We start from the raw sequence: 18,449 nt of genomic DNA, 5'->3' as shown, positions 1-18,449 counted from the left end.
AATCTTTAGAACTCATTTATAATAGAAAAAAAAAGCACAAACACCTTGGCTAGTTATAAACAATTTTTTAATACTGACTAAACTGTCTGTTGCATTTATTTATTTATTTATATTTGTTAGAATTTTTTTTTTTAATTTACTTTTTTTATTATTATTTATATATTATGCTTTGTTTTTGTTTTGTTTTGTTTTTTTTAATCTATGCATTATTTTCTTAAGCTTATATGTTCAAATGCTTTTTCCCTTTTGACATCTTGTTGTTTATTTAAAATGTTGTACTGTATACTCAAATGTTGTTAATAAAGTTGGAAAAAAAAAATAACAGGAGTTGGTGGTTGGTTTATATGACTATTACAATGAAAATGATTTATAATCAAGAGGATTAAATGAGTTCACATAAATATCTACATCCAGAAACTTTTTATTTGTATGGGGAAGTTTCTTTTAAAGTTCTCTGGTGCTGAGTTACAGAATATAATCTCTTTCTGTATTCAACATTAAATTAGAATGGAGGATTTAAGATTTATTTTCAGTGTTAAAAACTGATATATGCTTGTTTATTCATTTTTACTTTGTATTTATTTCTAGTTTGTTGAGTTTTACACAATATATAATGGTAAATTTCAGTCTTAAACATTACATAGATGGTTAAAAGAAAAAAGAAAAAAAGTATTTATTAGAAAAAAAAAAATGCAAGAAAAACTAAAGTTAAAATACAGTAAACTTCACTGTGTTTTTAACAGGAGCTGGTGGTTGGTTTATATGACTATTACAATGAAAATGATTTATAACCCAGAAGATTAAATGAGTTCACATAAATATCTACATCCAGAAACTCTTTATTTGTATGGGGAAGTTTCTTTTAAAGTTCTATGGTGCTGAGTTACAGAATTTAATCTCTTTCTGTTTTCAACATTAAATTAGAATGGAAGATTTAAGATTTATTTTCAGTGTTAAAAACTGAGAAATGCTTGTTTATTCATTTTTACGTTGTATTTATTTATAGTTTGTTTAGTTTTACACAGTATATAATGGTGAATTTCAGTCTTAACCTGTTTAACCCTGACCATATTTTCAGGGGAAAAACGCCTAAAAACACATACCCAAAGTAAATGAAGAATTACTTCACAATAATAAGGTTCATATGGATGTTTTTGGTATCTATGGACATTTAGAGACCTCACAGAATCTATTCCAATTGTCTAAAATATTGCATCTATTACTATGCCTGGGTAAACTGTAACAAACTAAAAGGAAAATTAGAATTTTTTTTATCCTCGCGTGTTTTTTTTTTTGTTTTTTGTTTTTTTTTCGGCTGGATTGACAATGATATGCATAAATTAATTGTTTGTGTCGGAGATTTTTAATAGTGTATATTTCACCCCACAAAGATTAAAAATCATGTTTGAACATTAAAGTTTGCAGTAAAATCCACTTTTGATGGACTTTTATTAACATTAGAGTCTAAAGGTTGAGCAAAAGTTGAAAAAAACATTCATTGTCCTGATTTATTATATTTTTATAATACAGGGTGGGGAAGCAAAATTTACAATATTTTGAGGCAGGGATTGAAAGACAGTGTATGACCAATTAGTTTATTGAAAGTCATGAGAATTTATTTGCCACAAGAAAATTGACATAATAGAAAATGTTTTATTCTATGTGTCCTCCTTCTTTCTCAATAACTGCCTTCACATGCTTCCTGAAACTTGCGCAAGTGTTCCTCAAATATTCGGGTGACAACTTCTCCCATTCTTCTTTAATAGTATCTTCCAGACTTTCTCGTAATAGTTTTGCTCATAGCCATTCTCTTCTTTCCATTATAAACAGTCTTTATGGACACTCCAACTATTTTTGAAATCTCCTTTGGTGTGGCGAGTGCATTCAGCAAATCACACACTCTTTGATGTTTGCTTTCCTGATTACTCATATGGGCAAAAGTTTCTGAAAAGGTATGGATAATAGTGTTAGGTATGATTATGACATCAATATATGTTTGGTTTCAAAACAATTGACGTAGTGCCTGCTGAGAAAAAACAACTAAATGTTCATTGTAAATTTTACTTCCCCACCCTGTAGATGAATATTAATATAATTTTTTCAGCCTGCAGGCAAGCTGATAGGGCTAAAGGGGTTTAAACATTACATAGATGGTTAAAAGAAAAAAGAAAAAAGTATTTATTAGAAAAAAAATGCAAGAAAAACTAAAGTTAAAATACAATAAACTGTGGGATGAGATAAAAACCCACACAAGGTTTGTAAAATTATCTCAAACAAGCAAAAACAACAACACAATAACCAAAGAAAATACAAGCCAGAACAGAATTTTGTGAAATACATTCATCATACGTTAACCCTCCAAGGTAGAAAACAGCATCTGTGGCAAAAATGGCTTTTCTCAAAAGTGTTCAATGTGATTTGAGGACGAAGCTGTTCAGAAAATGAATCATTTATCCCTGTCATATTCTTTAGAAAGTCAGGTAAAATGTTTCTCATATTTTCAGTGATAATACATTGTATATTGATAAGAATAATGGATGTTCAAGCTAATAGGTCTGCAGAATTAATTCAGTATAATCTCTTAATTTTAGCCAATACAATGCCTAAGAATGGTTAGATTTAGACTAAAATGCAATTGGAAATAGTCTAAAGCATCTAAAATTTGCTTTCTATTTTGGAAAAAAAAAAACAGTTCCCTAAAGGTTTGATGAAACGCAATATTTTATCTGCATTTTTTCTGGTAAATGTGTCTATTCTCAGACTAAGCTACTGTAAAATTCTAACATTAAATGAACCAGATGAATCCGGATATTGTCCTGGATCAAATAATATTTGACACCTGATGCTGACAAACTAAGACCTTAATTAACCATTATATACAGTATATATTGAGTCAATCTAAACATAATATTAAAACTTATCAATGAAATGTCACAATATACTTTGAACTGAATAACTATGACATTAATATATAATAAACTGTTTGAATTTAGACTATATAAAGGCAGAAAAAAACAGAAGTTGCTTCCATTTCCATTTATTTTTTTATGTGAATTTGGTGAGATATAGCAGCATAAAAAGATGAACAGAAACAGGTGGTTGAATACGTAACTAAAAAGACAAAGAACCGCAGATTTACTACATGAAAAAAAGTCTTCTAGTTAAGGAGTGATTTAATTACGAAGTCCCGAGTATTTCATTCACTTCAAAACTATATGCTGCCATCTGAACTTTACATCAACGAATATATCTTTCATCAGTGACATTTTCCTGATTCTATTTATACTGTTATGTGGAGTACATGTGCATGGTTTCCACAATGGAATGTTCTTCAATAAAGAAAAATAAAATGTTAATAGAGTCTGGAGGTCTAGAAAACACAGGATGGATTCAATCACCATCTGGAGATGTAAGTAAGAGGTCTTTTTTTTTTTTTTTTTTGCTTTTTTTCTTACACACATGTTGAAGAAGAAGGAGGAGGAGGAGGAGAAGAGGAAGAGAAGGAGGAGAAGAAAGAGAAAGAGAAAGAGAAAGAGAAAGAGAAAGAGAAGAACAAGGAGGAGTAGGAGAAACAGAGGAATGAGAAAAAGGAGGAGAAGAAGAAGGAGGAGGAGATGAGGGAGAAGAAGACAGAAGAGGAAGAGGAGGAAAAGAAAAAGAAAGAGAGGAAGGAGGAGGAGAAGAAAGAGAAGAAAGAGAAGAAGGAGAAGAGGAAGGAGAAGAGGAAGGAGAAGAAGAAAGAAGAGGAAGAGGAGGACAAGGAAAAGAAAAAGAAAGAGAGGAAGGAGGAGGAGAAGAAGAAAGAGAAGAAGAAGAAGGAGGAGGAGGAGGAGAGGAAGAAGAAAGAGAGGAAGGAGGAGGAGAAGGAGGAGAAGAAGGAGAAGAAGAAGAGGAAGAGGATGAGAAGAAAAAGAAAGAGAGGAAGGAGGGGAGAAGAAGAAGCAGGAGGAGAAGAAAGAGAATAAGAAGAAGCAGGAGGAGAAGAAGGAGAAGAAGAGGAAAGAGAAAGAGAAGAAGAAAGAGGAGGAAAAGAAGAAAGAGAGGAAGACGAAGAAGAAGCAGGAGAAGGAGGAGGTGGAGGAGGAGGAGAAGAAGAGGAAAGGCTCCTCTTGTCACTTCAGTCAGTGGAGGTAAATGACAGAGCAGTGGTTTCCACAGCGGGCTGTAATGACCATGAGATGAGATCATTATTTAGTGCCACAAATTTACAAAAAAGTTACCGGAGGAAGATTATGGTTAAATTAAAATGTAATTACGTCCAAAAAGGTCAGTGAAGACACGGTTTTCCCTTAAAATGTTCCAAGACCACAAGTTTAAACATGCAGTTCAGTCCAAAACGCTACAGTCAAACCAACGTTAGCTCTGATGCATGCAATGAAAAACAACATGAGAGATAAACGGATACTGATACAGTTTAACGGTCACTCAGAGAATGATCTGGGTTCTATTATGTACTCCATTACAGTTCAAAGAATACATGTCCATGATGGATTCTCTGGGATTACTTGATTCAGTAATATATCTTAGTACTTAACATCAGCTCAACATCATTTTACATTCTAATTACATAATTCTGCTACCTGAGGTATATTGGATCATGGGATATGAGCATGTTATACAAATGTTATAAAAAAAAAAAAAACTGCAAACACACACCATACCTGAATGAAATGTGCAGTAACTACTCACAACACATGTGCCTCATGTCTGACACATATATGTTTACATTGTTATATTAGCACATCTATATTATAAAAGCCCAGTAGCCTCAGTGTGCATATGTGTGCGTGTGTGTGTGTGTGTACTTTATAACTGATAACCTGGACAGATCTAGCCTTTGCCTTTTGCAGTACTTCTGTATTTTAGGTCAAGGATCAGACAGGCCAAAAGAGCTTATTGATACGACCAATACAGACAGGTCCAGCTGTGATCACACACTAACAAGGTTGGTCTGGTTCTTACTGTGACATGGTTCTAGTCCGCCGGTCCCCAGTCAGACCCGGCCCGTTAACGCCCCCCACCCCACCCACAGTCCGTTCTGCACAGACTCCTATCAGATGGAGTTCAACCGATCCAGACACAGAACAGCAGTGGTAAACTGTCATGTTCAGTCCTGTGTAAAAGTCTGTGGTCCACGTCAATGTAAATACAAAAACAAAATGAGGGCAATTCGATTTTTTTCCTAATCTGTGTGTTACACCAGTAAGCTTAGCTCAGCTCCCCATATTATTAACTGTACTGCTTCTAGAACCAATGGATTCCCATGGTTCAACATGCGAGTTATCTATACTACTTTTATATATTTTTAAAATTTTGCCTTCTTATTTATCTCTATTTTGCACATATTTCTATTGCACACTATATATATCTACAGGGTGTCCCATAAGTCTCCATACATAGGAAAAATAAACGTTTCTTGACATAAACAATTTTTATTTATATAATATGCTCTGTACGACTGCCATTTTGTCGGGAACACATTTCAATGTGTGTCCTCCACTGCTGAAGAACTATAAAGAAGAAATATAAAGAAATACATGTTAGAACCATATGTATTATGTCTCCTATGTATGGAGACTTATGGGACACCCTGTATAAATCTCTATCTATCTATCTATCTATCTATCTATCTATCTATCTATCTATCTATCTATCTATCTATCTATCTATCTATCTATCTATCTATCTATCTATCTATCTATCTATCTATATCTATATCTATACATATATATTATTGTGTTGTATATTAGTCACTGGCAGAGACCACCTGCCCTTTTGTTACACAACCTCTGTAATGGTAAATGGACTGCACTTATACAGCACTTTTCCACATGGTGCCCAAAGCGCTTTACAAAGTCTCACATTCACACACACACTCATAGAATGGGCGGCGCTGCCAGGCCCTACTGGGAGCACTTTAGGGTTCAGTGTCACTTCAAGGACACTTTGACTTCAGTGATTGGACGACTCGCTCTACCAACTGATCAGCTGCCACAGCTGCCATTGTTGAAATGTAGACCTTAAGTTTAACCCTTCAAGGTCAATCAAGGTCAAAGGTCATGGACTCAAATGAAAGCCCATATATGACTTCCTATCAGTGCTCAATAGTAACTACACTGAACAAAAATATAAATGCACGACTTTTGTTTTTGCTCCAATTTTTCATGAGCTGAACGCAAAGATCTAAAACTTTTTCTATGTACACAAAAGGTCTATTTCTCTCAAATATTGTTCATAAATTTGTCTAAATCTGTGTTAGTGAGCACTTCTCCTTTGTCCTTTGCTGAGATAATCCATCCACTTCACAGGTGTGGCAGATCAAGATGCTGATTAGACAGCAGGATTATTGCACAGGTGTGACTTAGGCTGGCCATAATAAAAGGCCACTCTAAAATGTGCACTTTTACTGTATTGGGTGGTCCAGGGGGGTCAGAAAACCAGTCAGTATTTGGTGTGACCACCATTTTCCTCGCACAGTCTTCTTCATGAATTCTCTGAAACAGCTTTGGAGATGGCTTATGGTAGAGAAATGAACATTCAATTCACAGGCAAAAGCTCTGGTGGAGATTCCTGAAGTCAGCATGCCGATTGCATATTCCCTCAAAACTTGTGACATCTGTGGTATTGTGCTGTGTGATAAAACTGCACATTTTAGAGTGGCCTTTTATTGTGGCCAGCCTAAGGCACACCTGTGCAATAATCCTGCTGTCTAATCAGCATCTTGATATGCCACACCTGTGAGGTGGATTGATTATCTCAGCAAAGGAGAAGTGTTCACTAACACAAATTTAGACAGATTTGTGAGCAATATTTGAGAGAAATAAACCTTGTGTGTACACAGAAAAAGTTTTAGATCTTTGAGTTCAGCTCATGAAAAATGGGAGCAAAAACAAAAGTCGTGCATTTATATTTTTGTTCAGTGTATATTGATATCTGTAACCATTTCCATGATATAAACCATCAAAATATGGACCATTGTAAGTAAAGGCGACTTTGTAGTTTTTCAAAAATTCGTCAAAAATTCAGAAATCAAGATTTCTCAAAACTGTGAACAAAGTTTGTGGACATGGCCCCAAGGAAGATACATCTAAAATTTGAAATGAATCCAACCAGCAGTTTCATCAGAGAAGATGTTTGAAGAAACTGCTAATGAAGACAACGATAAAGACTACGAAAACGACTGCGAAAATGACTGCAAAAATGACTGCAAAAATGACTGCGACAATGACGCCGGACACAGTAGTTAATGAACATGGCACTTTTTGGGTGGACCAGCACTCAGCAGAAAAAAGACTGTGACCCGACCAATCGGTGTCTCGGTATGTTTTTCCCACCACTCCTCCTCCTTGTTTGTCAAATTTCAATGATGTAAAGGTCAAATAAATACAACCTGGCCGTTCAGACTGAAGTCACATTACAAAATATCAGGTACGTATCGGATTTAGGACCACTTATGAAAGTGGCCTGGGTCAGATTTGAAAAAATCAGATTTGTACTGTTCAAACTGTCTTTAACAGATCAGATACAGGTCACATATGGGCAAAAAAATCTGATTTGGGCCACATTTACCTACAGTCTGAACGTAGCCTTAGTGTCTTCAGTCCATGAATGTATTTGAAGTGTTGTAAGAAGAAAGAGGAAAATGAAAATAAATGAATGATAATGTGCTAGCTTTTTTGGAATGCAATGTGAGAATTAAAATTGAAAAAAATAAACAAAAACAAAAAAAACTGTATATTTCATACGGTGAAATTCAGTATTTTTCTCTTATATTGTTGGCAGATAAATACAGGCCAGAGATATTTGACTAATTGCTGTAATGTATTAACACCCAACACCAGTAACTAATTAACATCAGAGACATAATAAAATTCTACTATAGAAATATTTTAATGACACTTGGACGTTAAATCATAGGAAACCATAAAAGTCTCACTATTAAAGATCACAGGCTCATTATCGGTGCCGCTGACAACATGAGAAATTAGAAAAGTCACATGTCAAAGCCTCCTGTCGGGAAAATGAACTGTTTTAGCAGCTGTTGAACCATTAATATTGATGCAACCAGCTGTAAAGAGGAAAAGGACTGAAGCACATGAAGGTAAATCTCAAGTAAACATCCATGTGTGGCCTGAATCACAGGCTGCGATCACAAATAAGAAAGAAAAAAGGTGTTTTTTGCAGTGAAAGCACAAATAATAATAATAAAAAAAGAAATGTTTGTGGACAAGACGATTTCAACAATCTGCTTTTCTATAACTTTAATGTCATTTCAACCTGACATTCATTGTGTTTCTCCACCTGTGCTTGGCTGAACAAGAAAACACAGAGGAAACCTGTAATGGAGGCGTGATAGAAGATGTTTTTGAGCTCTGCCGGGAGGAAGGTGGTGTGAAAGCCGGCTTAAAAATGGCTTTTTTCCATTCGTCACTGCTGCAAAACTGCCAGATTTCAGAGCACGGATTTGACAACAACTGGTAAAAAGTCAGTCACTGCTTTTCTAAGATACACATGTGCAAAAGACATGCAAAAAAACACAAATGTAACTTATTTTTTTTACATGCAAATCAGGTCAAAAACATAAACTGTTCTGTCAGATATTCTGGAAGGAAGAGCCTGAATCTGACTGTACAGAGTTCATGTACTATAATTTGTTTTGCCAAATACCTTTTTAAACAGACATAATTGCTGCCTGGATTGTGTCCAGTGGTAACATTGTTTTTCCAGTGAATGAATTGCTATGTTCTTGTACCACAGACACACGTCACAGAACAGTTGTGTAACACTACAAACATGGCGCTCACAAATACTTTCACTAAACTGCATATGAATCTATGTAAAAATATTCAATTTCAAATGCATATATTGAAAATTTCACTTCATCTATTGGACTCAGATGTAGTTTTTTTGTGAAGTCCTACTTAGTCTTTCTTTTATGGGTCAAGTTTTGAATTTTCTGCTGTCTCAAACTGAATAAACTCTGAAAAAACTCTGTTGGATTCACTAGCAAATGCATAATCACAATATAATATAATTTTCTGAACCTGCTTTATCCTCACTAGGGTCATGGGGGTCACTGGAGCCTATCCCAGCTACTTATGGGAGAAGACGGGGTACACGCTGGCTGGACTGATATATACAGGGTGGGGAAGCAAAATTTACAATATTTTGAGGCAGGGATTGAAAGACAGTGTATGACCAATTAGTTTATTGAAAGTCGTGAGAATTTATTTGCCACAAGAAAATGTACATAATAGAAAATGTTTTTATTCTATGTGTCCTCTGTAATGCTGATAGCACAGACCCAGAACCCAAATGCAGAACACGGAAGCGGATGTAAAAGTTTACAGAGTTTATTGTATACAGTTAGGAAGATTATGATAATGAACAGGATCTTGAGGACAGCGGCCAAGGAAGTCCTCGTCTGAACCGTCCTCCGGTTTTGGACGCGAACCCACGGTTCGGCTCCGGATTTAACGCCGGCTCGCCGACTAGGGGAAAGCAGAGGGAGGTCAGGGACGGAAACAGGTCATGCACGGAGAGGCAATCAGACAGGCGACAGGACATAGGGAAAAGGCAAACTCACGTACCGAAAAATCAGGCGAAGACGCCAAAAAACCAGGAAGGCAGATGGAGGCTGACAAAACCGACAGGGAGCAGGCAAAAAACAGGCAAAACAGGATGACAAAAACAGGTCGAAACACAGTAAGGCAAACAAACAGACAGGATCAAAAAAACTGGTAAGTTATGTACAAGAGAAAACGAACTGGCGTCTGATCAGGGGAAAGGACCGGGTATAAATACACAAAAGGGAGGGAAGACAACGAGACACAGGTGGAACACATTAGGGCGGAGTCAGGTAATCAGGGAAAAGGTGAACACGAACCAGGAAGGGAAGAAAAGACCACAGACAAGACACATGAGGAAAACTTAACAAAATAAAACAGGAAGTGACAGACAAACATAAAAGACAGACAACCCCAGACTAACGTCCGGTAACAGGCTTCACATCCTCCTTCTTTCTCAATAACTGCCTTCACACGCTTCCTGAAACTTGCGCAAGTGTTCCTCAAATATTCGGGTGACAACTTCTCCCATTCTTCTTTAATAGTATCTTCCAGACTTTCTCGTAATAGTTTTGCTCATAGTCATTCTCTTCTTTACATTATAAACAGTCTTTATGGACACTCCAACTATTTTTGAAATCTCCTTTGGTGTGACGAGTGCATTCAGCAAATCACACACTCTTTGACGTTTGCTTTCCTGATTACTCATATGGGCAAAAGTTTCTGAAAAGGTATGGATAATAGTGTTAGGTATGATTATGACATCAATATATGTTTGGTTTCAAAACAATTGATGCAGTGCCTGCTGAGAAAAAACAACTAAATGTTCATTGTAAATTTTGCCTCCCCACCCTGTAGAGTCAAACACTCTCACATTCACACCTATGGGCAATTTAGATTAACCAATTAACCTATCAATGCATGCCTTTGGATGGTCGGCGAACTCACAGACACGGAGAGAACATGCAAACTCCACAGAAAGGTTCCACCCCCCTCGACTGGTGTTGGAATCAAACCCAAGACCTTCTTGGTGTGAGGCACAAGTGCTATCCACTGCACTACCGTATTGTCCATATATAAATAAATACATAAATAAATAAATAAAGAAAGAAAGTATACTATATATCTAAAGCAAGATTTCTTTTTTATCTATGATCTATTAGAATTTTTGCATTCTATAATCCTTAGATAATTTAAAAAAAAAAAAAAAAAAACTTGATAAGTTCTATTTTGTTTCCTGCAGTTTTGCCAATACATATCTATTGAGTCATTCCACATAAGAAAAATAACAAATAAGAATTTTATCATTTTTAGAATTTTAGTATTCTATAATAGTAATCTTTACATCATATTTTCTTGTTTTCAGAAAACTTAATAAGTTCAATTTTCTTACTGCACTAGCAGATAATTTTACTTGAAATAAGACATTTTAACCCAATAATGAGTTGAATTTTCTTATTTTTGTACAGGCTTTTTTGCAGTGCATGTGGTTCTTACAAATATACAATCCAAATTGTTGCAGACAGTGTTGGGATTCAGATTCAGATTCACTTTTACAGTCATTTAGGCAAATTAGGAGGAATGAAATGACAATGCAGGGTCAGCAATAAAAGCACACATAATTAAAAACACCTGAGATAAAATAAATTAAAATACTGGTGCGGTAGTGCAGTGAATGAAATAAATAAGTGTAAAATGAGAGAATAAATAAGCAGTTGTTTTTGTTGTGAGCTCATGCAGCCGCAGCCGGAACATATGGAGGAACGACTTAAATATAACATGTTATATAATTTAATTACTCTATTATGTTATAGTTAGAATTAACAGTCATAGACTTAAACCCCCTCAAACAACCAAAACTATTTACCAGTCATTAATGTTTGATAACTTTTTAATCACTAATCCAGACACCCTCATCTTCTGTAACATCAATTCATCAGTAAAACCCTTGGAGTTTGATAAATATCGGTGGATGGAGACACTTGTTTTTACAGTCAGTTAACAATAGACTCACTTTTTCTCCACAGTTTTCTCTGTTTTAATATAATAACCTTTGAATTTATTCTGAGCTTTTATGGACATCTACATGATCAGTGAATTAAGTATAGGAAAACACTTGATTTTCACTGAAAAATGCAATGAGTAATATTTTAATAAATGGTGATAAATCACTCAAGAAAAGTTAAATGTAGAGAAAATGTATTTGGAAGTCTCTATCTATAATAGTATAGAATAATATCTACCCATAAAGACTCAGTGCTACTTTTGTGGCAGTTCTCACATGATTTTTCTCTATATTTAACATTTCAAAAGTGATTTATAACCATTTATGGTAAGATAATCCTCTGTATTTTGCAGTTTTCCAGTGAAAATCAAGTTTTTTCCAATATTGAAATCACTGATCATGTAGATGTTCATAAAAGCTCAGATTGCAGTTGAGGGTTATTACATCAGAAACAGAGAAAACTGAAGAAAAAATGATTTTTCTGTAAAATCTATCATTAACTAAACATAAACCAAGATTTTCCATCCACTGTTATTTATCAAACTCTATGGGTTTTACTGATGAATCAATGTTGTAGAAGATGACGGTGTTAGGCCAGTAGATGGTTTTGGTCGGTGGTGGATGTTGGGTCTTTATGGGTAAAATGCAGGTAAAAATAACCTCTTATGTAAAGTGTAAGTCAATACCTCCACCTCAATAAAGTATAAGATTTGAGCAGGAATCATTGTTCTAGGGCTGGGACGAGACAGAAGTCAGAATCCACTCATGACCAGATCCTAAATGATGGAATATCAATTTGTTTCTATATTAGCGTGATGCTCCCAGCGTACAGAAAATGTTCAGGGACGACACCTGATCCAGAATCAGTTGGTGGTCCATCCAGTCCTCCACAACACACCCATAAATCAGATTTCCTCAGTGTCCACGTGGACGGTTCGCTCACAGGTCTGTGGCGAAAACCTTTGTTCTAAGACACAACAGAGCATGTATTTTCCATGAAGTGCAATCCGACACGGTGTACAGGTATGGAATGGCCATCTGTCAGCGCCCTTAAAGTCTCAACATGTACGTTTCATCCCAGATGTCATGAAGATCAGAGGGAAAACGGAACATCAGTACCTCCGCCTCTATACGGAAAATCTGTGTTTGGGATCATGATGCAACTCACATCCTGAAACTGAACTTCAAGGTGTCAGGATACCAAAGTCATTCATCCCATCCTCCATCAAGAACCACCTCCTATTATCTCAAATACCACTGGTTAGCACACTCAAAGAAATGGAAAACCCATGTAGTAATCCTTATGCAATGTATTTATGTTGAAAATATTTAATAAATTCATTTTTATTGAAAAAAAACAAGAGAGTTACATTACATTTAAATAATAATACAAGTCTTGGGAATATTCAATACTGTTTAATACAATTTAGTCAACACAGTCACTTAAAAATGAAGTTCGGCATGTTTGCCGCTGTGCATTATGGGTAGTGGGTACTATGTTGTAAATGTGTTATTTTTATGCTCAAGAATTCAGTGGGGTTGTTGTGTTAGTACTAGTTTTGACTTAATATGTGTATGGCAATGCTTATTAGACTTTTTGTTTATTTTTTCTGTATTTTTGTAATTTGTAAAGTTGCACCCTGAGTGAGAGCCATTGGCAGAGCAATCCCTATCCTGTTGTGATCATCCCAGTGAGGATGTACCTGCCTGTCAACTTTAAAGCACAACTTGTGCTCACATCTAACACTGAGCTTATTTTGTGTCAAATTTCCACCTATGCTATAATAATGATGTTAAGACAATTAAATGTTACAGTATGTAGTAAATTCAGCATGCTTAAAAAATTCAACATAATGGTATTTAGTAAATTAAACATAACAATATTTAGTAAATTCAGTGTGTTTAATAAATTGAACATAATGATGTTTAGTAAATTAAACATAACTACATTTAGTAAATTCAACATATTTATTAAATTCAATGAAATGATTTATAGTAAATTCAATGTGTTTAATTGATTCAATGTAATGATGTATACTAAATTAAATGTAACAATATTGAGTAAATTCAGCATGTTTAATAAATTAAACTCAACTGTGTGATGTAGCACTTAACTAAGACGGTTTGGTGAAATTTAGTCATCTAGTATTTTTAAAATTTAAATAAAAAAGTTTTGTGGGACCGGTTGACGTTATCTTATTATTTAAATCCAATGTTCTGTTTTTTTGAGTGCAGCAGTCGAATGCAACAAAGTATTTGTACTTCATTAATGTGTTTAAAGGGCTCATATTTTGCTAAACCCACTTTTATTAGTCTTTGGTTCATTTATTTGTGTATTTGGACCCTAATAGTTCATAAAGTTTGAATTTGAACCCTCCAGGTGCTGCAAAGATATATTTATATTCATTCCAGCAAAGATAGAGTGGATTTCTACAACCTGTTTCAATTCCTGCTTAATTTGTTACGTTTTATAACTAGTTACGTCACGACATTTGCACATATAAGGTCAAGACTTCCAATGACCATTTCTCCGAGTACGACATAATTGTTTATCAGCAGCAGCGGTTGCAGTAAAAACAGAAAATATGTCCAAACTTCGAGCTGATCACCTAAAATGTTCAGTTGTAGGCTGTATTAATGAACACAAGTGGCTAAACGGGACAGAGCAGCACAGTCAACAACCTGGAGGAGGCAGGGCCCGAAGTGGCTCTTTTACATTTAAAGGGCCAGCGCTCCAAACCACCTATCTGGTGTCATTACTCAGAAATAGGGTTGAAGATGGACCTGTGGAGTTGAATTAATGAAGAATTCAGACCCAAGCAGAGCATTTACAGTTAATGTAGACCTCAGGGAAATGTTTGAAAATGTATAATTCCATTAAAAAAAACAAAATATCACTCATCATTACGTATCTGTACTTTACCTAAGTAAAATAATAACGCATACTTTTGATTTTATTCCGCTACATTTTGTGGCAGTTATCTGTACTTTCTACTCCACTACATTTCTCCAGTTTATGCCGTTACTCATTACATTTTATGAACGCGATTTCCTCAAAATCTTTCATGTAAAAATAGTTCTCCTACTAATTGCGTTGTGCTGTTGTTTCCATTGCATCAGGTGACTCTATTAGCTCTAATGACGGCAGACAGTGCGTTTGGCTGAATCGGTTTCAATTTGTGTGGAAAGTGCAGATGTCAATCTAATACTGTGAAATGAATCATGTTTAAAGGACAAGTAAAACCAAACTTATGGGACACAATAAAAAGATGATTTTTCAGCAATAGTGTCATTACATTTGGTGCAGGAAGAGACGTTAAAAAATGGGTTTCTGAGGAAATTTTTGCAACAGGAAGTGCTTGCATGAAAGAAAACATCACCGCATTTCTATTGGTGGAAAAATGCATAACATTGACCAATCAGAGAAGTCCATACGGCACAGTGTGCAATCTGGTTGCTGTGTGACCGGTAAAGTTTGAAAATAACAGCGACGGAAAGGAGACAGCAATAGGATTAGCAAACTTTTCAGAGATTTGTGCATATTTAGTCTTTTTTGAAAGTATAATTAGTATGTAGTGCAGTGTGAGTCTGTAGTGTAGTTGGGTTTTGTTTTGTGCATCTGAAAAATGCTGTGCTCTTATTCTCTTAAAGGGGTCATATTTTGCTAAACCCCCTTTAATTAGTCTTCAGTTCATTTACTTGTGGATTTGGACCCTAATAGTTTAAAAAGTTGGAATTTGAACCCTCCAGGTGCTGCAAAGCTATCTTTATATTCGTTTTGGCAAAAATCAAGTGGATTTCTACAACCAGTTTTAATTCCTGCTTTACTTGTTATTCCTATTGTTGCGGTGAGTATATATTTTGCAGGTTATTTGTACTTTTACTTAAGTACTAAGCTTCAGTACTTCCACCACCGCTGCTGGTTAGACATGACATGCTTTTAGTATTTCAGTTGTTTTCTTTTACTACCACCACTGGTTGGATTAGATCTACTTCCATGTATATATTTACTGTACACTCATTGACTTGTTAATCTAAGGAACCATTGTTGATTAGACCTTGTTAGATCTGGTTTATAGCAGATTTACTCTCATTGGCACAAAACGGATGCAAATGAGCCAAAAACACAGCATGTAATTCCTAAAGCACCGGCAAAACGGTCCCCTTTCTGTTCAAATAAGCCATGTGGGAAAAACATAAAACCAAATGCAAAATGCCACATGCAGTTTGGCTGGTGCAGCTCACATCTGCAAACAGCATGTTTTAAAGCTGCAGCGTCGTGTAATTGAATAAAAATTCCATAATTGCCTTTCAGGGTATTGCGATTCAAGTGGTCTGAGAGGACATGAGACTTCTGCTTCTGCTCTTTGCATGTGTTTTTAGGATGAAGACGCCAGACAGAGCACCTTCACAATAGCTCATGGCCGTTGAGATAAAGAACTGAACAGAGATGAGTTTTGCAGAGACTCTTGAGCTTAACAGCATATTTTTAGCTGCATAAACTAAGGCTACATTCAGACTGCAGGCAAATGTGGCCCAAATCCGATTTTTTTTGCCTATATGTGACCTGTATCCGATCTGTTAAAGACAGTCTGAACAGCACAAATCCGACCCAGGCCACTTTCATATGTGGTCCTGAATCCGATACATATCGGATATTTTGCAATGCGACTTCAGTCTGAATGGCCAGGTCGCATTTATCTGACCTTTACGTCATTGAAATGTGACAAACATCACAATTCTGCGTCCCAGGAGGAGGAGCGGCGGTAAAAACATATTTACTTCCATAAACACAGTGCGTGCCTGCGTGGTCACATATTACATCAGGACCTCTTTTGCGCAGGCGGGTCACTTCAGGGTCACATTCAGTTCATACTCAAAACTGATAGAAGTCACATTTAAAGGGGTCAAATTCTTGCTAAACCCACTTTTATTAGTCTTTGGTTCATTTATTTGTGTATTTGGACCCTAATAGTTCCTATGGTTTGAATTTGAACCCTCCAGGTGCTGCAAAGCTATCTTTATATTCATTTTGGCAAAAATTGAGTGGATTTCTACAACTTGTTTTAAAGCTATACCGTATGATGTGGCATTTTTACACTTTTCTTTTGTCATCTTAAAATGCTCCTAATAAGTGTGTGTCAAACTAAAATGTAAAAGAAATCCGCCAGGCATTGAAACTCAAAAATGTTTAATTCTCATATATTTCTAATAAAAGTCTGACCAATCATTTTAGTCGGTCCGAATAAAATAATTGGCCGAACCTGACTGAGCCTCCTGTCAATCATCCATTACGGCCGTCCAGCATCCGATCCATTATCGCCGTCTCACATCCGATATGTGTCCCTCTGAATCTGACGCTTCACTGGCGCTGCTTCTCCTGTCACTGACCACAGTCTACTGTCTAGGATGTGTTTGGATAGAACTGACATGCACATGTGGAAGGGAAAAAACGGATTTATGAACAGAAACGACAACTGAGGGGCACAAACGGGAGTCTGATGAATGAAGGATGGAGATAAAAGTCCGGAAGTCAGCTGTACTGGACTGAACAGGTCTGCATAAAGCTCAGCTTTTATGACTCATACAGGTACATGTACATGGTGTCACACATGTAAGATGATGTAGGATGATAATTGTATGGACTATGAAACCTCAAATGTCCACGGAAAATTCGCTGAGGCCGCGCGTTCACAGTGCGCGTGCCCATCCCGTGGGCACTGCAGTGAAGACCCTGACCCAGTACTGCACAGACCAGGTCTACTGATGGAACAGGAGCCGCGGGCCCGCGGCAGGTGGATGATGCATCTGATTACTGAGGGAGGGGTCCGCGGACACGCCAAAACGGACCGGACCTCCACCTCTGCTTCCTCCTCCGTTTCCATCGCGCATCAGATGAGAGGAGGAGAGAGGAGGAGGAGCCTCAGAGCTCAGGCAGAGGGAAGGGGGTGGGGCTTTGGAGGGAGGCGGGTTGTTCATGTTCAAACTTTTACTAAGTGCTGTGAGAAATGCCACATCGGTAGGTATAGCTTTAATTCCTGCTTAATTTGTTGCGTCAGTGTTTCCTGTGGAATTGATCTGTTGGTGTGGCAGTGCATAATGAGGGGTGGGGTGCACACGCATGGGTCAGTTGGGGGGTGCACGCGTGTGCATCGGTTTCCGTCCTACTTATAATACTATGAGGGTACGGGATGGTGCAGTCCGTGCCCCCCGCAGATGTGAGAGTGAAACTTTATGCTCATTTATCTTTCCCCTACCTCCTGAAGCCTTGCAAATTTTCATTTGAGGGGGCAGGATATTTGTCCTGGCCTATTATATATTATACATATGTATAATATGTCTAATGCGATGGTGATGATTTTTTTTTTTTATGCAATGTATGGTGTGACGGCAAGCTGTGTGCACCCCACCGTACATCTGTATTACGCACTGCCACACCAACAGATCAATTCCACAGGAAACACTGATGTAACAAATTAAGCAGGAATTAAAACAGGTTGTAGAAATCCACTCGATTTTTGCTGGAATGAATATAAAGATAGCTTTGCAGCACCTGAAGGGTTCAAATTCAAACTTTATGAACTATTAGGGTCCAAATACACAAATAAATGAACCAGAGACTAATAAAAGAGGGTTTAGCAAGATATAACCCCTTCAAGTAGATGTCGGTTGTAGCAGCAGCAGTGAAATGGTTAAACAGGTGATAAGACTGGATGAATGGTTACCTGTGAATCTCTGATGTTCTTTTCCCTTCTGCTGCTGGAACAGACGTTAATCCTCATGGCCTTTTTGAAGACACATTCACACTTTTCAGATGTTGTGTGATGCTGCTGTCTGTAAAGAGTAAACACAACAATAGTGCAAGTGTTTCTGCCATT

This window comes from Sphaeramia orbicularis, chromosome 3 (assembly GCF_902148855.1).
Source record: "Sphaeramia orbicularis chromosome 3, fSphaOr1.1, whole genome shotgun sequence".
NCBI classification, from domain to species: domain Eukaryota; kingdom Metazoa; phylum Chordata; class Actinopteri; order Kurtiformes; family Apogonidae; genus Sphaeramia; species Sphaeramia orbicularis.
This window is presented reverse-complemented; position numbering follows the sequence as displayed.